We start from the raw sequence: 23,828 nt of genomic DNA on the forward strand, positions 1-23,828 counted from the left end.
CAGGAAGAATCCTACAATGAGAACAATAGCTATCAGGACGGCGATAGCGGCACCTACTCCTCCATAGACAATGGCCTTCTGTATCTTCTCCTTACAGTTCCCGGATGTGTAGAAGTAAAGATCGGTTTTTGGACAACTGTTTGAAGACAAAATGACATCATTATTCTAATTTGCTAATATGGTAAGCAGTGACCAAAGGTCAGGTGTCAGTAATTTTCAAGTAGCTGTGTAACTACATGTACCAGCACGCCTTTTATACAAATAATGGGGAAGCCTGGAATTTACTATTTTAACAGAGGACGGCATGTTTCTAATTTAATTTGCCCTAGGCTCATTAAGGTGACAGCACAGCTGTAAAACACAATTGCCACCACTCTGCACAGTTCACACAAAGATTACATGTGTTCTCTTCCTACTCTCAAACAGACCTCTGCCCCAATACCAACATTGCTATGTGACTGCACACCAAGCACCTAACACACTGCACTCCAGCTGGGCCAATATGTAATACATAGCACTTATCCCATGTATTAAACGTACATAGGGCCAGATGTACAGATGTGTTCTCAGACATCTTTGCTTAAAACAGCGGCATGGCGTGGCTTTCCCGCGATGCGCACCCACAATTTTGTGAAAGTCTCTTATAACTACGGGTAGCGAGAGCATAACAACCAGCTACCCGTTCCCATACAGTGCCGCTGAGTCTCCCTCCATTCGCAGGCAGCGGGAGCGTCCTAGTCCCGCAGCATGCAACCGCTCAGCTGTGGTTTCACTATGGAAGTGGGCACCCGCGAACGCCATGCCACATACTAAGGCTTGAAAAGCAATAAAGTTGAGAGTGATAAACTACCAACCAACTAGCTCCTAACTGTCATTTTTCAAACAGGGCCTGTGACTTGGCAGTTAGGAGCTGATTGACTGGTACTTTATCACTTTCCAAGGCTTAGTACATCTGGCATTAAGCGGATGAGCAGGGTCCTCTTCCCTCTGTCTGTCTGTAATTAATTACTGTTAATTTCCCAATTGTAAAGTGCAATGTAACATAAATAACTGATAATAATAATAATAATAATAATAACAACAACAACAAAACAACAATGCAACCAGGGACGTTAATGATTGAATTAATACAAAGAAGATACTTATGACACAGATTTTGTGTCAGGAGTAACTTTTTCATATTATTCTAATCATTTAATACATCAAAATTAGTTTAGGAGGCACTGATAACAGTGCCTCCCGTTGACAATGGGAACAGGGATAAGGCGGGAGGGGGGGGGGGGTGCTAAGCTCTGGGCAGTAAAAGCCCATTAAATAAACTGGAGAAAGCGGCACTAGTATAAGTGCCTCGTTGACAGGGAGGTGCTTTCAGCACACATCAAAGCCCGCCCCTGTCAGCGAGGCTGATGTGATTGGACAGCGGATCCAGTGCTGGATACGCTGTCCAATCACACATACGGCGAGGGGAAGCGACAGCAGAATCCAGCAGATAGCATGACTCGCCTGGTGGTGCGGTGGTCGTGGGAGCCTGACCGCAGCAGCGGTGTCCCCGGAGGAGGCAGGAAGACCAGGTCCTGGAGTGCGTGCGGTGGCCGTCCCTCTTTCTCCTCTACCACCCTCCCAGCCAGCAACAGCGGCAACATTACCGGCGCCTGCACTTTCCCGGACCGGGGGTCCTGCACAGGGCACGTCTGCCCAGACCACCCAGGTGAGAAAAGGGGGCAGCTGGGCTGGCTTGCAAAAAGGTATAGAGGGCAGGGCGCAGAATATGTTTTGCTGCACGAGAAGCTGCGTATGGAAATGGGGATAGTCACCAAGTACTCTAAACTATTATCAGAAATCTGACCGCATATAACAATAGATAGCAAAAGAATTAGCAGCGTTTATACTAGTATATATATATTTTACCTTTATTCAGTGATTGGATTGACTATGCCTGAATATAATAGGATTATAACTATTACATATATAAAATCACATTAACAACATGTGCCAAATCTAAAAACATTTTCACCCAAATTTGCTTCAAGAAATGGCTTATTTAGGACAATTAGTGCGTCAGCACTCCATATCGGCTCACTCATCAGGCTAAGAGGACATCGCATACAAGTGTGTCTGAACTAGTGATGTGCACCGGACATTTTTCGGGTTTTGTGTTTTGGTTTTGGATTCGGTTCCGCGGCCGTGTTTTGGATTCGGACGCGTTTTGGCAAAACCTCCCTGAAAATTTTTTGTCGGATTCGGGTGTGTTTTGGATTTGGGTGTTTTTTAACAAAAAACCCTCAAAAACTGTTACGCACACCAGTGCTAACAGGAGTATACCGGTGTATGAACAGAGAGGGATGCGAGGCAAAACGAACTCACAGACAGTATAACACAACATACACAGGAGGTGATGGAATAACTAATAAACACAAAATGAACGGGGAAGCCCAAAGGCTCAGGAATTGGGTGTCTCCCTAGTGTCAGGAATGCTCAGATAGAATAGAGCGGACAATGAAGCGAGATGTAGTGATTTAACATGTGGAGCACCTGAAATGATGTTGCTAAGAGCAACAGGAAAAACCCCAAAGGGTTACCAACGGGTGTGGGAATAAACTCCTTGGTCAGAGATAGAAATATAGACACAAGGAGAGTATCCACAATCCTAACCCCCACTTGCAGGGCACAGGTTCAGCTTACTGCCACTAAACTGACACCTGGACGCCCTGCACAGTGAGGGAGGATAAAGCAAGCAGGTCTGATAGTACAGCCGCAAACCTGCTGGGTTCACAGAATAGCAAAAGAACCCCAGCAGGTTAAACAACTGACTCCAGTCTTACTGCTAGGTCCGGATTGGCAGAATGAAGTACCGAATCCCAAGGCCTATTCGCAGTAAGCAACAAGTAAATACAAAAGTCACACAGTACTAGCTAACTCTCTGGAACTGACTAACAAACAAAGATTCAGCAGCATTTGCCTAGCCTGAGAGGATGGTTTATATAGCAGGTGCTGTCCACGCCCCACTCAGACCTCACAGACTGTGAGCACAAAACCAGCGCCGGATTCCCTGCCGTGCACAGAGCCTGTAACCACTACACAGTAAAAACCCGGACCGGTGTATCAGCTGCGCTCAGGTTACTTCGCTAACACTTGCCTCCCGGTTGCCATGGCGACGTGGGAGTACAGAACAGGAGATCCTAACAGTACCCCCCCTCTGACGAGGGGTCAAAGAACCCCTACCACCGGGTTTATCGGGGAACTGCGAGAAGAAAGAGCGTATCAGTCTGGGGGCATGAAGATTACAACTGCGCACCCACGACCGCTCCTCCGGGCCATACCCCTTCCAGTGCACCAAAAATTACAGCCGACCCCGAACCATCTTGGAGTCAAGAACCCTTTCAACCACAAACTCCCTCTGACCCCGTATCAGAAGAGGAGAAGGTCTTCCACTGGAAGAAGGATTACTAACCGCCAGTTTTAAAAGGGAACAATGAAATGTTTTATTGATACCCAATGAACGGGGCAGATCTAACTGAAATGAACCGGGTGCCTAACTTATGAGATGGCTGTCTCAACTTCAAATTCTTGGTGGACAACCAGATGAAGTCTCCTAATTTAAAGCTGCAGGGTCTTCTCCGCTTATCAAAAACCCTTTTGGTCACTTAACTTTCCTCCAAATACCCCTAAGGGCCGAAACCACAGAGGAACCACCAGGCGTGGAATCCAGGGGGTCAAAAGAATTGGCCTTAGGATGATGCCCATACACACAAAGGAATGGAGAGATCCCTGTAGCAGAGTGAGCCGCGTTGTTATAGGCAAACTCCGCCATGGACAGATGAGCAACCCAGTCAGTATGACACTTGGAGACATAACACCTGAGGAACTGCTCCAAGGACTGGTTCACCCTCTCAGTCTGCCCATTAGACTGTGGATGGTAGCCTGACGACAAGCTCACAGAAATCTGGAGATCAGAACAAAATGCCCTCCAGAATTTGGCCACAAACTGGGATCCACGGTCAGAGACCACATCAAGTGGCAACCCGTGGAGGTGCACAACATGCTGCATAAATAACTCAGACAGGCGTCTGGCCGATGGCAACCCAACCAGTGGAACGAAATGCGCCATCTTCGAAAACCGGTCAACGACAACCCAAATGGCTGTCATCCCCGAGGATTTTGGCAAGTCCACCACAAAATCCATGGAAATGTGGGTCCATGGCTTAGATGGAATAGAGAGTGGATGTAATGGGCCGACAGGAACCCCTCTAGGAGTTTTATTTCGGGCACAAACGTCACATGCCCGAACCCAGTGATCCACATCCCTAGCCACCGAGGGCCACCACACCGCCCTAGACAGCAACTCCCGAGTTCTGGCAATACCCGGATGCCCTGCCGACCTCTTGGCATGGAATTCCAGGAACACTCGCTGTCTTAACCTAGGAGGCACAAACAAGAGACCTACCGGAAGGTCTGGAGGAGCCTGCTCCTGTGCTCTAAGGACTAATGACAAGAGGTCCTGGGTAATGCCCACTTTAATACATGATGGGGACACAATGGGCAATAGCTCCTCGGTGGTCTCTTGGACTGGAGCAAAACTCCGCGAGAGCGCATCAGCCTTGATGTTTTTTGACCCAGGGCGATATGTTATCAAAAAATTAAAGCGAGCAAAAAACAAAGCCCATTGTGCTTGCTTGGCATTGAGCCGCTTCGCTGACTCTAAATATGCCAGATTCTTATGGTCGGTGAGAATTGAGACCACAAACTTAGCCCCCTCAAGCCAGTGTCTCCACTCCCCGAGTGCATCCTTTATAGCCAACAATTCCCGGTTACCCACATCATAATTCATCTCGGCAGACGAAAATTTACGGGAAAAGTAAGCACAGGGATGAAGGCGATTATCAGACACCCCCATCTGAGAGAGCACTGCCACAATACCTATCTCAGAGGCATCCACTTCTACCACAAAAGGACGCTCTGGATCTGGGTGTCGCAGCACCTTGGCCGAGACAAATGCCCTTTTGAGACGGGCAAAGGCCGCTTTGGCCTCACAAGACCAGTGAGCAACATCCGCCCCTTTCTTAGTGAGTGCCACCAAGGGGGCCACTATAGACGAAAATCCAGCGATGAACCGTCTATAAAAATTCGCAAAGCCTAGAAAACGCTGAAGCGCCTTCAAACTAGTGGGCTGCACCCAATCCAGGACTGCCTGTACCTTAGAACCCTCCATTTGGAAACCTTCTGAGGAGATAATATACCCTAGAAATGCGATTTGCTGGACTTCAAATTCACACTTCTCCAGCTTCGCCCCAAGCTGGTGGTCTCTGAGTTTCTGGAGGACTAAGCGTACATGCTTCCGATGTTCCTCCAGGGAATGGGAGAAGATTAGGATGTCATCTAGATAAACAACTAAAAATCTATCCAAATATTCCCTGAGCACATCGTTCATGAATTCCTGGAAGACTGCCGGGGCATTAGAGAGCCCAAAAGGCATCACCAAATATTCATAATGCCCTGAGTGGGTATTAAAGGCAGTCTTCCATTCATCCCCCTCTCTTATTCGGATTAGATTGTAAGCACCGCGTAGGTCAATCTTAGAAAAAATGGTGGCAGTACGAAGCTGGTCAAACAAAACCGAAATGAGAGGCAGTGGGTACGAGTTTTTAATCGTGATACGGTTCAATTCCCTGAAGTCGATGCAGGGTCGCAACGAACCGTCCTTTTTACCCACGAAGAAGAACCCCGACCCAACTGGGGACTGTGAGGGTCTGATAAATCCCTTAGCCAAGTTCTCCTGAATGTACTCTGCCATAGCCTGAGTCTCAGGACGTGACAGGGAGTACAACCTGCTCTTGGGAAGCTTAGCATCCGGCAACAAATCAATGGCACAGTCATAGGGGCGATAAGGAGGTAGTACCTCCGCAACTTTTTTGGAGAACACATCCGCAAAATCTGCATAACATCCTGGCAATCCTGGCAAACTTAGCTGCGAGAGCCTGACTGGAAGGCTCAAGCAACTCCTGAAACAATCACTACCCCAACTAAGAATCTCCCCAGAGACCCAGTTAAATTGAGGGTTATGGGCCCTTAACCAGGGTAACCCCAAAACCAATGGGGCAAAAGAACAGACAGTCACATAGAAAGACAATTTTTCAGAGTGTGTGGCTCCAATAAACAAAGGAATTTGGCTGGTGCAGGAGGTAATTTTACCCTGGGACAATGGTTCCCCGTTTAACCCACAGATCTCAATCTCTGATGCCAAAGGTACTGAGGGAACAGAGTGTTCCAGGGCGAATTGACGGTCCATGAAAACCCCATCGGCCCCACTGTCAACAAAGGCCTCAGTCTTGACAGTTTGACCGAGGATCTCCAAAGCACCGAAATGAGAAAAGTCTTTTTGGTAAAATCTGACTTCTGGCCTGACAGGATATTTCCCATCACCCTCAGGCCCTGAAGTTTTCCGGCTTTTCTGGGCATGATACTACGACATGACCTTTATTCCCACAGTACAAACACAAACCCTGCTGTCTCCTCCGCGTCTTCTCACGCGAGGAGAGGCGGGTAGCCCCAATCTGCATAGGCTCCTCGGAATATTCCTCAGAGTCTGAGGTTCCCTTGGGAAAAAAGGAAACTGCAGTCTCCCTTTCAAGCCTACGCTCTCTCAGCCATCTATCCACCCGGATGGATAACTGCATGAGCTGATCTAAGCTATCAGGCGAAGGATATTGTACCAGTTGGCCCTTTATCTGGTCAGAAAGGCCCCTTCGGTACTGGTTTCTCAGGGCTGGGTCATTCCACTGGGTATCATGAGCCAACCTCCGAAACTCCGTACTATAAACCTCAGCTGGCCGTCGCCCTTGCTTTAGGACCGTAATCTGAGCCTCGGCTGAAACCATCTTGTCAGGGTCATCATACAAATTGCCCAGTGCCGTAAAAAAAGCATCAACACTTTTAAGCGACGGACAGTCAGGCTGCAACCCATATGCCCAGACCTGTGGGTCTCCTTGTAGCAAGGAAATCACCATGCCCACCCGCTGAATCTCCGACCCAGAAGACTGGGGCCTAAGCCTGAAATATAGCTTACAGCTCTCCTTGAAACAAAAGAACTGCGAGCGATCTCCAGAAAAACGATCCGGGAGATTTACTTTCGGCTCCTTAACCCCTAAACTTGCCGCTGCTGCTGCGGGAGCTCCGCTAGCGGCCTGCGGGGTGTTCATTTTAATGGACATCTCATTAAATTGTCGAGTCAGGACCTGCACCTGATCGACCACCTGTTGCAAAGTATTTTGAGGGGTATGCTCCATATTCCCACAAAATTTCAACAGGATTAGGGCTGCTGATTATGTTATGCACACCAGTGCTAACAGGAGTATACCGGTGTATGAACAGAGAGGGATGCGAAGCAAACTAACTCACAGACAGTATAACACAACATACACAGGAGGTGATGGAATAACTAATAAACACAAAATGAACGGGGAAGCCCAAAGGCTCAGGAATTGGGTGTCTTCCTAGTGTCAGGAATGCTCAGATGGAATAGAGCAGACAATGAAGCGAGATGTAGTGATTTAACATGTGGAGCACCCAAAATGATGTTGCTAAGAGCAACAGGAAAAACCCCAAAGGGTTACCAACGGGTGTGGGAATAAACTCCTTGGTCAGAGATAGAAATATAGACACAAGGAGAGTATCCACAATCCTAACCCCCACTTGCAGGGCACAGGTTCAGCTTACTGCCACTAAACTGACACCTGGACGCCCTGCACACTGAGGGAGGATTAAGCAAGCAGGTCTGAGAGTACAGCCGCAAACCTGCTGGGTTCACAGAATAGCAAAAGAACCCCAGCAGGTTAAACAACTGACTCCAGTCTTACTGCTAGGTCCGGATTGGCAGAATGAAGTACCGAATCCCAAGGCCTATTCGCAGTAAGCAACAAGTAAATACAAAAGTCACACAGTACTAGCTAACTCTCTGGAACTGACTAACAAACAAAGATTCAGCAGCATTTGCCTAGCCTGAGAGGATGGTTTATATAGCAGGTGCTGTCCACGCCCCACTCAGACCTCACAGACTGTGAGCACAAAACCAGCGCCGGATTCCCTGCCGTGCACAGAGCCTGTAACCACTACACAGTAAAAACCCGGACCGGAGTATCAGCTGCGCTCAGGTTACTTCGCTAACACTTGCCTCCCGGTTGCCATGGCGACGTGGCAGTACAGAACAGGAGATCCTAACAAAAACAGCTTAAATCATAGAATTTGGGGGTCATTTTGATCCCATAGTATTATTAACCTCAATAATCATAATTTCCACTCATTTCCAGTCTATTCTGAACACCTCACAATATTATTTTTAGTCCTAAAATTTGCACCGAGGTCGCTGGATGACTAAGCTAAGCGACCCAAGTGGCCGACACAAACACCTGGCTCATCTAGGAGTGGCACTGCAGTGTCAGACAGGATGGCAGATTAAAAAAATTGTCCCCAAACAGCACATGATGCAAAGAAAAAAAGAGGCGCAATGAGGTAGCTGTGTGACTAAGCTAAGCGACCCAAGTGGCCGACACAAACACCTGGCCCATCTAGAAGTGGCACTGCAGTGTCAGACAGGATGGCACTTCAAAAAATAGTCCCCAAACAGCACATGATGCAAAGAAAAATGAAAAAAAAAAGAGGTGCAAGATGGAATTGTCCTTGGGCCCTCCCACCCACCCTTATGTTGTATAAACAGGACATGCACACTTTAACAAACCCATCATTTCAGCCACAGGGTCTGCCACACGACTGTGACTGAAATGACTGGTTGGTTTGGGCCCCCACCAAAAAAGAAGCAATCAATCTCTCCTTGCACAAACTGGCTCTACAGAGGCAAGATGTCCACCTCCTCCTCATCGTCCGATTCCTCACCCCTTTCACTGTGTACATCCCCCTCCTCACAGATTATTAATTCGTCCCCACTGGAATCCACCATCTCAGGTCCCTGTGTACTTTCTGGAGGCAATTGCTGGTGAATGTCTCCACGGAGGTATTGATCATAATTCATTTTGATGAACATCATCTTCTCCACATTTTCTGGAAGTAAACTCGTACGCCAATTGCTGACAAGGTGAGCGGCTGCACTAAACACTCTTTCGGAGTACACACTGGAGGGGGGGCAACTTAGGTAAAATAAAGCCAGTTTGTGCAAGGGCCTCCAAATTGCCTCTTTTTCCTGCCAGTATACGTACGGACTGTCTGACGTGCCTACTTGGATGCGGTCACTCATATAATCCTCCACCATTCTTTCAATGGTAACAGAATCATATGCAGTGACAGTAGACGACATGTCAGTAATCGTTGGCAGGTCCTTCAGTCCGGACCAGATGTCAGCACTCGCTCCATACTGGCCTGCATCACCACCAGTGGGTGGGCTCGGAATTCTTAGCCTTTTCCTCGCAGCCCCAGTTGCGGAGAATGTGAAGGAGGAGCTGTTGACGGGTCACGTTCCGCTTGACTTGACAATTTTCTCACCAGCAGGTCTTTGAACCTCTGCAGACTTGTGTCTGCCGGAAAGAGAGATACAACGTAGGTTTTAAATCTAGGATCGAGCACGGTGGCCAAAATGTAGTGCTCTGATTTCAACAGATTGACCACCCGTGAATCCTGGTTAAGCGAATTAAGGGCTCCATCCACAAGTCCCACATGCGTAGCGGAATCGCTCTGTTTTAGCTCCTCCTTCAATCTCTCCAGCTTCTTCTGCAAAAGCCTGATAAGGGGAATGACCCGACTCAGGCTGGCAGTGTCTGAACTGACTTCACGTGTGGCAAGTTCAAAGGGTTGCAGAACCTTGCACAACGTTGAAATCATTCTCCACTGCGCTTGAGTCAGGTGCATTCCCCCTCCTTTGCCTATATCGTAGGCAGATGTATAGGCTTGAATGGCCTTTTGCTGCTCCTCCATCCTCTGAAGCATATAGAGGGTTGAATTCCACCTCATTACCACCTTTTGCTTCAGATGATGTCGGGGCAGGTTCAGGAATGTTTGGTGGTGCTCCAGTCTTCGGCACGCGGTGGCTGAATGCCGAAAGTGCCCCGAAATTCTTCGGGCCACCGACAGCATCTCTTGCACGCCCCTGTCGTTTTTTAAATAATTCTGCACCACCAAATTCAATGTATGTGCAAAACATGGGACGTGCTGGAATTTGCCCACATGTAATGCATGCACAATATTGGTGGCGTTGTCCGATGTCACAAATCCCCAGGAGAGTCCATTTGGGGTAAGCCATTCTGCGATGATGTTCCTCAGTTTCCGTAAGACGTTGTCAGCTGTGTGCCTCTTCTGGAAAGCGGTGATACAAAGCGTAGCCTGCCTAGGAACGAGTTGGCGTTTGCGAGATGCTGCTACTGGTGCCGCCGCTGCTGTTCTTGCTGCGGGAGGCAATACATCTACCCAGTGGGCTGTCAGTCATATAGTCCTGAGTCTGCCAAGCTCCACTTGTCCACAACTTAAATGCACCACAGGTATGGATGGATAGTATACTTGACGACACAGAGGTAGGTAGAGCAGTAGCCTACTGTACCGTACTGCTATATATTATATACTGGTGGTCAGCAAAATTATGCACTGTACTCCTACTATATATACTGCGCACAACTTAAATGCACCACAGGTATGGATGGATAGTATACTTGACGACACAGAGGTAGGTAGAGCAGTGGCCTACTGTACCGTACTGATATATATTATATACTGGTGGTCAGCAAAATTATGCACTGTCCTACTACTATATATATACTGCGCACAACTTAAATGCACCACAGGTATTTATGGATAGTATACTTGACGACACAGAGGTAGGTAGAGCAGTGGCCTACTGTACCGTACTGCTATATATTATATACTGGTGGTAAGCAAAATTATGCACTGTACTCCTACTATATATATATACTGTGCACAACTTAAATGCACCACAGGTATGGATGGATAGTATAATTGACGACACAGAGGTAGGTAGAGCAGTGGCCTACTGTACCGTACTGCTATATATTATATACTGGTGGTCAGAAAAATTATGCACTGTACTCCTACTATATATACTACAATGCAGCACAGATATGGAGCATTTTTCAGGCAGAGAACGTATAATACTGGTGGTCACTGGTCACTGGTCAGCAAAACTCTGCACTGTACTCCTCCTATATAATACTGCTGGTCCACAGTCCCCACAATAAAGCAGTGTGAGCACAGATATTTGCAGCACACTGAGCACAGATATGGAGCGTTTTTCAGGCAGAGAACGTAGATATTTACAGCAGTGGCGTCACAAGGCGGGTGCGGGGGGTGCGGCCCGCACTCGGGTGTGACACCTGGAGGGGGTGACACCAAATGTCAGCTCCTCCGCAGTGACAGGAGCCAGGTGCTGCAGTGAGAAATTCTGCTACAGCATCCGGCTCCTGTCATAGCAGAGGAGCCGACAGCGGACGGAGACTGGCTCTGGGGGAAGCCCAGCATCTCCGGAGATGCTGGGCACGCCCCCAGAGTGACGATTCCAGGATCCCCGAGAAGCCACGCCCCCTAACTGTAAGGCCACGCCCCTTTTTTGCCACGGTCGCGGCAGGAGATTAGGGGTGCGCACCGGGTGTCACCACATCGGGTGACGCCTCTGATTTGCAGCACACTGAGCACAGATATTTGCAGCACACTGAACATAGAAACTGAGAGGACGCCAGCCACGTCCTCTCACGATCATCTCCAATGCACAAGTGAAAAATGGCGGCAACGCGCGTCTCTTTATTTAGAATACGAATCTCACGAGAATCCGACAACGGGATGATGACGTTCGGGCGCGCTCGGGTTAACCCGAGCAAGGCGGGAGGATCCGAGTCTGCTCGGAACCGTGCAAAAAAGGGTGAAGTTCGGGCGGGTTCGGATTCCGAGGAACCGAACCCGCTCATCACTAGTCTGAACCGACTCCAGAATCTCCACATCTCCTTGGTTTACCTTATGTTCCTAAAGCAACAAGCGTAACTCTTACCTGAATATCCACGCCGCATTCTCTGAGGACCCACACCTGAATACAGGATTTACTTGTTGGAAAATCTATCCTCTAGCTGCGATAATAGCATAGGAGTTTGGACTTAATGCTATAGGGCAGGCCTGGCCAACCGGTGGCTCTCCAGATGTTGTGAAACTACACAGCCTAGCATGCCCTGACACAGTTTTAGCATTCCCTAATAGCAAAACTGTGGCAAAGCATGATGGGACTTGTAGTTTTACAACAGCTGGAGAGCCACAGGTTGGCCAGGCCTGCTATAGGGGTATACATAGGAACGGACACCACCTAAATGACTAATTGTCCTAAATAGGCCATTTCTTGAAGCAAATTTGAAAATGTATTTATATATGTAATAAATTGTTATAATCCTTTTATATGTACGCATAGTCAAACCAATCACTGAATCAAGGTAAATATACTAGTATAAGCGCTGCTAAATCTTTTCCTGGGTGGACAGTGAAAGGGTATATATAGAAGAAGCCAGTGCCTCCCCAGCCAATGACCTCAGTGCACGTCACTGAATGCAACAGTGATATTCCTGACAAAGACAATACAAAAAAACAATACAAAAAAACTATAACCAGGCGCTAATGTATCATTACCATATTTAGATAATAGTATTACTGGTAAAAAAAATTTTTGCTTTATAAATGATATTACATTCTGCGTACAAACCAGCTGCAGGAGAAAGCTTGACTTGGGGTAAGTCAAGTCAAAAAGAACCGGCACTACACAGTCCCGGTAACACTAGAACAGCAAACGAATCCCCTCCTGCGCTATAAATGTTATGATATGGCTCAGAGTTCAATAAAAAACAAATATATAACTTATTATATTATATATATTTTTTATTTTATTTAATAGTATTTCATATAAATATATATATAAATTACACTTCAGACCGGTCAATTATGAAAAATCATTTACATATCTCTTGCCTAACTAAAGGAGGTGGATCTAAGATAAACTTCTGTGCACAGAAAAAATGTAAAAATATAAAATTAATAAAAAATCAGTCCATATGAAAAAGGTTACCCGCTAGATTCACACCCATGAAATAGGTAGCATATTCATGTGTTGTATTGTATTGGATATCCTCAATACGTTACCACTTTGCAAAGAAGACAATGTTGTGCAATAGAACTGCTCCCCGCAGGAGCCTTACATGCGGCTTGCACCAGTGGTTGTCACACGGGAAAGTTCAAATGACATGTGAGACGGACTCGGGCTGCGGGAACGGCGCTTCACTAGTGCCTGCTGTGCTGATATTTCACCCGACTTCCAGGCTCTATGAGTCCACGTCTCCGAGTGCCGTATGCAGACACCTCAGTCACGGTTGTAATGTCCCGTTCTCCGTTGCTTCCACAGATAATACTGCTGAATGAAGGTCTATTATAAGGGTGTAATGTAGCTGGTATATGGGTCCAAAAAGATCTGCTTCTGACGCGTTTCGCTCCTCTTATGGGGGCTTCCTCCTTTAGTTAGGCAAGAGATATGTAAATGATTTTTCATAATTGACCGGTCTGAAGTGTAATTTATATATATATTTATATGAAATACTATTAAATAAAATAAAAAATAAAAAATATATATAATATAATAAGTTATATATTTGTTTTTTATTGAACTCTGAGCCATATCATAACATTTATAGCGCAGGAGGGGATTCGTTTGCTGTTCTAGTGATATTCCTGAATAAGTAAACACTGCAACTGGCTCTTTATGAAAGACAACGGGTTTGAGATTAGGTGCGGCTTAATCTCTGATGTATTGCAGTAATATACTGGGTGATAAAAAGAGTCATTTGTGCTTCTCTCAAATGCTGCCTTTAGTGCTCCTGGAAAGGACAGCCAGAATATCGGCAAGTATGTATTAACCCATCCTGCCTTCAGTTATTAACCTGTACCGCCTTCAGTTATTAGCCCTCACTGGCTTTAGTTATTAACTCATCCTGCCTTCAATTATTAATCTGTACTGCCTTATATTATTAATCTGTACTGCCTTATATTATTAATCTGTACTGCCTTAAATTATTAATCTGTACTGCCTTCAGTTATTAACCTGTACTGCCTTCAGTTATTTACCTGTACTGCCTTCAGTTATTAGCCTGCACTGGCTTTAGTTATTAACTCATCCTGCCTTCAGTTATTAACCAGTACTGCCTTCAGTTATTAACCTGCACTGCCTTCAGTTATTAACCTGCACTGCCTTCAGTTATTAACCTGCACTGCCTTCAGTTATTAATCTGTACTGCCTTCATTTTTTAACCAGTACTGACTTCAGTTTTTAACCTGTACTCCATTAATTTATTAACCTGTACTGCTTTCAGTTACTAGCCAGTACTGACTTCAGTTTATAACCTGTTCTGCCTTCAGTTATTAACCAGTACTGACTTCAGTTTTTAACCTGTACTACCTTCAGTTATTAAACTGTACAGACTTCAGTTATTAACCAGTACTGCCTTCAGTTATTAAACTGTACTGCCTTCAGTTATTAACCTGTACTGCATTCAGTTATTAACGAGTACAGACTTCAGTTTTTAACCTGTTCTGCCCTCAGTTAATAACCAGTACTGACTTCAGTTTTTAACCAGTACTGACTTCAGTTTTTAACCAGTACTGACTTCAGTTATTAACCTGTACTGCCTTTAGTTATTAACCTGTACTGCCTTCAGTTATTAACCAGTACTGACTTCAGTTATTAACTTGTACTGCCTTCAGTTATTAACCTGTACTGCTTTCAGTTATTAACCCGCACTGCCTTCAGTTATTAATCTGTACTGACTTCAGTTATTAATCAGTTCCGTCCTTCAGTTATTAATCCATCCTGCCTTCAGTTACTAACCCACCCTGCCTTTGGTTATTAACCTGTACTGCCTTCAGTTTTTAACCTGTACTGCCTTCAGTTATTAACCTGTACTGCCTTCAGTGACTAACCTGTACTGCCTTCAGTTATTAGCCCGCACTGCCTTCAGCTATTAACCAGTACTGCCTTCAGTTATTAATCCATCCTGCCTTCAGTTACTAACCCTCCCCGCCTTCAGTTATTAACCTGTACTGCCTTCAGTTTTTAACCTGTACTGCATTCAGTTATTAACCTGCACTGCCTTCAGTTATTAACCTGTACTGCCTGCAGTTATTACCCTGTACAGCCTTCAGTTATTAACCTGTACTACCTTCAGTTATTAAACTGTACAGACTTCAGTTATTAACCAGTACTGCCTTCAGTTATTAACCTGTACTGCCTTCAGTTATTAACCTGTACTGCATTCAGTTATTAACGAGTACTGACTTCAGTTTTTAACCTTTTCTGCCCTCAGTTATTAACCAGTACTGACTTCAGTTTTTAACCAGTACTGACTTCAGTTTTTAACCAGTACTGACTTCAGTTATTAACCTGTACTGCCTTTAGTTATTAACCTGTACTGCTTTCAGTTATTAACCAGTACTGACTTCAGTTATTAACTTGTACTACCTTCAGTTATTAACCTGTACTGCTTTCAGTTATTAACCCGCACTGCCTTCAGTTATTAATCTGTACTGACTTCAGTTATTAATCAGTACTGCCTTCAGTTAATAATCCATCCTGCCTTCAGTTACTAACCCACCCTGCCTTTGGTTATTAACCTGTACTGCCTTCAGTGACTAACCTGTACTGCCTTCAGTTATTAACCTGTACTGCCTTCAGTGACTAACCTGTACTGCCTTCAGTTATTAGCCTGCACTGCCTTCAGTTATTAACCAGTACTGCCTTTAGTTATTTACCTGTACTGCCTTCAGTTATTAACCAGTACTGACTTCAGTTATTAACTTGTACTACCTTCAGTTATTAACCTGTACTGCTTTCAGTTATTAACCCGCACTGCCTTCAGTTATTAATCTGTACTGACTTCAGTTATTAATCAGTACTGCCTTCAGTTATTAATCCATCCTGCCTTCAGTTACTAACCCTCCCCACCTTCAGTTATTAACCTGTACCGCCTTCAGTTTTTAACCTGTACTGCTTTCAGTTATTAACCTGTACTGCATTCAGTTATTAACCCACACTGCCTTCAGTTATTAACCTGTACTGCCTGCAGTTATTACCCTGTACAGCCTTCAGTTATTAACCTGTACTGCCTTCAGTTATTAACCTGTACTGCCTTCAGTTATTAACAAGTACTGCATTCAGTTACTAACCTGTACTGCCTTCAGTTATTAACCTGTACTGCCTTCAGTTACTAACCCGTACTGCCTTCAGTTATTAACCTGTACTGCCTTCAGTTATTAACCTGTACTGCATTCAGTTATTAACCTGTACTGCCTACAGTTATTACCCTGTACTGCCTTCAGTTATTAACCTTTACTGCATTCAGTTATTAACCCGCACTTCCTTCAGTGACTAACCTGTACTGCCTTCAGTTATTAACCACACTGCCTTCAGTTATTAACCAGTACTGCCTTCAGTTATTAATCCATCCTGCCTTCAGTTACTAACCCACCCTGCATTCAGTTATTAACCTGTACTTCCTTCAGTTATTAACCAGTACTTCCTTCAGTTTTTAACCTGTACTCGATTCAGTTATTAACCCATCCTGCCTTCAGTTATTAACCCTTCCTGTTTTCAGTTATTAACCTGTACTGCCGTCATTTATTAACCAGTACTGCCTTCAGTTATTAACTCGCACAGCCTTCAGTTATTAACCCATCTTGCCTTCAGTTATTAACCCATTCTGATTTCAGTTATTAACCTGTACTGCCTTCAGTCATTAACCAGTACTGCCTTCAGTAATTAACCAGTACTGCATTCAGTTATTAAACCATCCTGCCTCCAGTTCTTAACTTGTACTGCCTTCAGTTATTAACCAGTACTGCCTTCAGTTATTAACCTGTACCTCCTTCAGTTACTAACCAGTACTGCCTTCAGTTATTAACCCGCAATGCCTTCACTTATTAACTAATACTGCCTTCATTTATTAACCAGTACTGCATTCAATCATTGATCCATCCTCCCTACAGTTTTAACCTGTATTGCCTTCAGTTATTAACCCATCCTGCCTTCAGTTATTAACCCATCCTGCCTTCAGTTATTAACCCATTCTAATGTCAGTTATTAACCTGTACTGCCTTTAGTTATTAACCAGTACTGCCTTCAGTTATTAACCAGTACTGCCTCAGTTATTAACCCATCCTGCCTTCAGTTATTAACCTGTACTGCCTTCAGTTATTATCCTATCCTGCCTTCAGTTATTAACCTGTACTGCCTTCAGTTATTAACCTGCAGTGCCTTCAGTTATTAACCCATCCTGCCTTCAGTTATTAACCCATTCTGATTTCAGTTTTTAACCTGTATTGCCTTCAGTCATTAACCAGTACTGCCTTCAAGTTATTAACCAGTACTGCCTTCAGTTATTAACCAGTACTGCATTCAGTTATTAAACCATCCTGCCTACAGTTTTTAACTTGTACTGCCTTCAGTTGTTAACCAGTAGTGCCTCAGTTATTAACCCATCCTGCCTTCAGTTATTAACCTGTACTGCCTTCAGTTATTAACCCGCACAGCCTTCAGTTATTAACCCATCCTGCCTTCAGTTATTAACCCATTCTGATTTCAGTTATTAACCTGTACTGCCTTCAGTCATTAACCAGTACTGTCTTCAGTTATTAACCAGTACTGCATTCAGTTATTAAACCATCCTGCCTACAGTTTTTAACTTGTACTGCCTTCAGTTATTAACCAGTAGTGCCTTCAGTTATTAACCCACCCTGCCTTCAGTTATTAACCCGCACTGCCTTCACTTATTAACCAGTACTGCCTTCACTTATTAACAAGTACTGCCTTCAGTCATTAACCCATCCTGCCTACAGTTTTTAACCTGTACTGCCTTCAGTTATTAACCAGTACTACCTTCAGTTATTAACCCATCCTGCCTCCAGTTATTAACCCATCCTGCCTTTAGTTATTAACCCACCCTGGCTTCAGTTATTAACCCATTCTGCCTTCAGTTATTAACTCATCCTGCCTACAGATATTAACCTGTACTGCCTTCCGTTATTAACCTGTACTGCCTTCCGTTATTAACCTGTACTGCCTTCCGTTATTAACCCGCACTGCTTCCAGTTATTCACCTATACTGCCTTCAGTTAGTAGCCTGCACGCCCATTACTGCCTTCCGTTATTAACTCACCCTGCCTTCAGATATTAACCTATAATGCCTTCAGTTATTAATCCATACTACCTGCAGTTATTAACCAGTACTGCCTTTGGTTATTAACCCCATCTGCTTCAGTCATTAACCCAACCTGCCTACAGTTTTTAATATGTACTGCCTTCAGTTATTAACCCGCACTGCCTTCAGTTATTAACTTGTACTGCCTTCAGTTATTAACCCATTCTGCCTTCAGTTATTAACCCATCCTGCCTTCAGTTATTAACCCATGCTGCTTTCAGATATGTACCCAAGCTGCCTGCAGATATTAATCCACGCTGCTTTCAGATATTAACATATACTGCCTTCAGATATTATCCCATACTGACTTCACATATTATCCCATGCTGCCTTCAGAAATTATCCTGTACTGCCTTCAAACTGTATATTAATTCATACTGCTTTTAGATACTAACCCATTCTAATTTTAGATATTAACAAATGCAGTTTGGAATTTTAAACACAATTTTATAACTATTTTGCATTCAGTTTAATTTGTTCATTCCCGCTTTTGCTAAATCTATGTTTTTTCTGTTCTAGCTGTATTCTATGTTTTTCAGTCATTTGTTTATAACATCAGCTAGAGTTGTTTAATTTAATTGCCCTTGGTACAATAGAAAGCTGCTTACGGATATCTGCTGTACCCAATGTAGAAAGCACTGTTTGTCATAACTCAGAACAAGAAGACTAAAATACAACGGTATTATTTTTGTAACGGTTTTTCTTTTTATCTGTAACAAAATGTATTTATTTAATCTGCAGTGTACTGACCCTGAAATAAATCAATTATGTCTTGGAACAAGTGACTTTTGTAATCTACGGCTTTCAATTTAGGGAAGGTTTTACCTTAAATGATCAGATTAAACTAGTCTAACCTCTAAATAAATTAACTACATACTTGTTCACTAATTCATTCAGGTACCAGAACATCATACATTTACAAATATGTTGTTATCCAACAAAACCAAAAGAAAAGTATTCCTATATTGGGGCACTCACGGAGTAATAGTACCAATATTAATGTAAATAGTACATATCAATAAAATCCTATGGCTAAGCCCTGTGTGAAACGTACATCAGCAAGCACCGAAAATGCCACCAACGTTTTGAGTGCTTTTTAAACTATTACTGTCCACTTATGCTGTCATCATAATTATATAATACCGATGCGGATACTTTAGATTAATTGCTCATAGAAGCCAGAACAGTGTTTTACAATGACTGATGGATTCTTGCTAAAGACAGTATAGAAGGCAAACATATTTTTTTTTACATTTAAACCACACTGTCAGTCTTTATTACATCATTAACACAGTAACCAATCAAAATTCAGATTTCAAATTTAGATTCCCAAACTGCAGGAAGATCCAAATTGGGACTCGGTTTGTATTGGATCTCTTCGGGAGATCTGAACCTGGTTTTGGTTCAGTTTGGAACCACATCATTCGAGTGGATTTAGATATCTGGACAACAGAACCGCACATCTCTAAATATTATATGACATAATAATATGATATATTAATATGTGCTATATTATTATGTACAAGAACTCTACATCAGCTTTCAGCCAGGAGTGGGGATCATGGTAAGTGATCAGTGGTAGGTGGTAGCGTTGGCCTGCAGCTACTGATGAGTATGGACTTCCAGTGAAAAGAAGATAATCTACAAGCAGGGAGGAGGCATATGAAACCCCATTTAATAACTGTCCCGGTGACTTCTCTTAATATTGTAGAAAATAAGTTTGTATTTGCCTCAATATACTCACTAACAGCTCGGGCCAGTCTTCGCAATGATCTGACAGATGCCTCCGTTGCAGTCCGTATAATTTGTGAACTCCGAACTACACTTGGATAAGCAGACAAGTCCATCAGTTGCAATATGTGGGGTGAAAAAATTCTGTAAATCTTCTGGAATTCTTTTGTTGCAGAGTTCCGCTAAACAAACAGAAATACAATGTAAGAAGAGGAGTATCAGCAAATATAGGGGGGATATAGAGGTCATATATATGAGCAAATACCTTTTATTCCTGACACGGGCACATGAGAGATGTTTGCACCATCTGCACCAAAACAAAGGGGGGCTAATGATACAAAGAGAGAAAGTGAAGACACAAACTGTGAGGTTCATTTATTAATTGCAACAACCACATTTATTGCTTTTCTGCAAGTGCACACACAATTTTGGGTCTTTGGAAAATCAATTTGCATTTAGTTTTGTGGCTTGGCGTTGAAGCTGGAAGATGCACAGTACAAATTACAACAGTAAGATGCAACATGCATCTCATTATAGTCTCCGAATTATAGGGCAAATGATGGCTGAGAAATGAAGTCCTTTTGTGGTATTAAAAGGATGTATACCTACCAAACCAAAATAACATGGGTATTCAGATCAAGAACCACATGGGCATACATGACTTACGGATGTGAAAGGTTTAATCAACACAAACTTACCTGATCTGTCCAAAAATGTCTCAAACACCCCAATATATCTTACATCCACTATTAAACACTACACTTCTCACTCCTACACAGTAACTTCACCACTTCACTCCAATCTTCAAATCAAGACTTACCAAGAATGTTAACCCAACTTAAATTAAGCAGTTGCTGCAAACAAAATAATTTCTATCTGGCATATTAATTATTTCAGAATACAAAGACAGAATGTTATTAAATATGACAAAAAAAGTCACAATGATTTTAAAATAAAAATTGGCATACATGAATATAAATGCAATGTACAGTAGTTTCTTAATATAAAACAAATTATCCAACCAAAACTAGGAGATATCCTGTGACATCACAGAAAGAGGTGCCTATGCATGCCAATCTGTTTTTCAACCAACTTACAGTATTGCCCTATTGCCCAAAAACAGTTATAGGAATTGGTTTGAAAAATATATATATATCATAACTCTCTTCTGGACCATAGCAGATATATGCCACTAATTTCAAGTATGATATAATTTTTCCACTCTTACACTCATGCAACATGGTTTTAAAATAATCATGGCATCCACCAACAATGCATCAGTTCATTAAAAAATCCAGGTCCCTCAAAACAGAATCTACATCTGATATTTCCTTTACTGTGCAAAGCTACAGTGGGTTTATTTATTTGCTATGCAGATTCTGCAATGTTCCAATTTCCTATACCAAACAATACAGCATTTGTGAATTCAGAAATGTCCTTTACTCTATACACCAATTAATGTGAATGGTGAATGTGTGTTTGGGGCTAATGTGCAATTATTTTTTGATGTATACATCTCCCACCCCCACCTCACCCCCCCGGTTATCAAATTGCCCAAAGTGCTGTATTTTCGGCAAAGATTGCGTTCCAGATACAGGAAATAATATGAGTTTAAGGATTTACCTTAATAAAAATAGATTTCTCCATAAGATCTTGTCAATCTTTGTCATTAATACTTTAAGCTGGATATGGTGTGACTTATAATTATATTTTTATATGTACAATTGATACCACCTGTCAATCATGGGCAATCAGCTCTGCTTTATAAGGGCATTCGGGCACTGAGTATAGCAACCTTGACAAAGCTGTGGAATACAGTGAAACGCATTGGTGAAGGAGCTGGATACTGCAACATACCGGATTCCCATAGGAGGTAAGCCTAGATGTCCCTGAGCAAGAACTTCATGGTGATCTGCAGTCTTGTGAAAACAACCGGAGCTTTCAATAGGACAAATCTTGGTCCGGAATCAAGCCATAAGGAGGCCAATCTGCTGCACCACAAATCGGTAATCGCCAATTTACTACTTTGAGGGTACCGAGGACTGTGGCAAGTCTCTTTGGATTGAATTTATATGCAAGTCCCAGCCCATTATTTTATTATTATTAACATATGGATGCAACACTATTGTTTGCCCATTTCTGTGCGTTAAATAAATGTAATATATCTATTTTACCATATCTAGTTTTATAGCGTTGTATATACCTTCCTATATTGCTCTACTGGGGGACTAGCTATACCTTCTATTCAGCTGCTTGTGGTAAGACTCATTTTCAGTGCCAGACCTATTACCTGGGTAATTATTTCTTGATTTTATTGAATAATACATATTCTATGTATGAGAGGACAGGTAAATGAGCATTTTGCACCAATGTAATAAACCACAGTGACAGTGATGTGCAATGTAAGTGAGAGAATACTTACAGGCGCCAGTTGTACAATTTCCCTCAACTTCCATCAGCTGTGTCGCCACTTTCTCTATGGCGGTGTTATACACCTCATCAATATTTTCTGTAAGTTCCAAATCCAAAATTATATTATGCAAGAGAGCCAAATAATTCTGCTGTAGTGTATTTGGCTGAATATTTTTGGGGGCACTCAGGGGAACGAAACCAGCAGCTCTGCACAATGAAAAGTAACACGTATGATAAAGACAGCCCTGCTAGTACCGCCAGCATGATTTATCAAAGTCAAAACATATCTAGATAGCAAAAATGCATTTTACTGAAAAGTGGTGGTAATGAAGGGTACTAGGGTGACGTTTACAATCCATGATGATTCTCCAGTCACCAAGGTGCAATATCAATGAGCGGAAGCAGCTTTTAGACCAATGAAAGAAGGCCCTGATGGGCATTGGTTGGCCCATGTAGCAAGGTGCATTGTGGGTGTGCACTGGATGTGCATCATAAATGACCTAAGTCATTTTCCATGTGAATAAGGAAACTGTCCTATTTAAAACAAGGGGCACAGGGGCAGATGTATTAAGCTTGGAGAAGGGATAAAGCAGTGATAAGCGGAAGGTGATAACACACCAGCCAATCATTACGGGTTTGAAAAATGACAGTTAGGAGCTGATTGGCTGGTGCGTTAGATAGAAGCTCTCCAATTTAGACCCCTTTACTGTGAAATATAATGGGCAGCCAAGCCGTTTCCCTTAATCCCCTTTATAAAAGCCACTTGATGACAGCAGTTGTTGGTGTAGAGGGGCATCTCTTCACAGTATGGGCTGACACTCTGGGATGGCAACGAAGTCGTTCTGACAAGAGACACTTACCGCACATTCAGAATGTTCACGTCTCTGTACCCAGATGTATTATAGATGAGCGCCATCTGCACAGAATCAGAGGTCATAGGTCACCCAGGGCCTACATGTGGGTGCTACAATCCGCATGTTTATGTGTTTCCTATAGGCAGTCGTTCTCTCACCTCTGCTTTAAATGTGGCCTCAAACGCTTTATACTCCGGACTGCTGTTATCAGTAAGAGTTGTGGAAAACGGCACGTTTGTGATAGTCACCTCCACGTTCACAGTGACATTTATTTTCAGCCCTACAATACAAAGGCAAAGGTAGTCAGTGGTGGTTCAATGGGGCATATTGACTGTAAGCTCTTCAGGCCAGACAGTACATCCCCTAGGTGTGCAAGCTGTTTTGCACATTCTATTGTATTAATGTACTGTAGTCTTTCTATGTTATTGATCCATACTTAAATCCATAGATTAATGTGTAAATAATTACAAACGTATATATCATAATGGCACACAGTGTTTTCTCTAATTAAAAAAGGACTTACAGTATAAGGGTGATCTGTATTAAGCTTTGGAGAGGTAAAAAAAAAGGGATCTATTCATGAAGTAGTGAAAAGTGTGGAGAAGTGAGC

The sequence above is a fragment of the Pseudophryne corroboree genome, chromosome 6 (assembly GCF_028390025.1).
Source record: "Pseudophryne corroboree isolate aPseCor3 chromosome 6, aPseCor3.hap2, whole genome shotgun sequence".
Classification (NCBI taxonomy): domain Eukaryota; kingdom Metazoa; phylum Chordata; class Amphibia; order Anura; family Myobatrachidae; genus Pseudophryne; species Pseudophryne corroboree.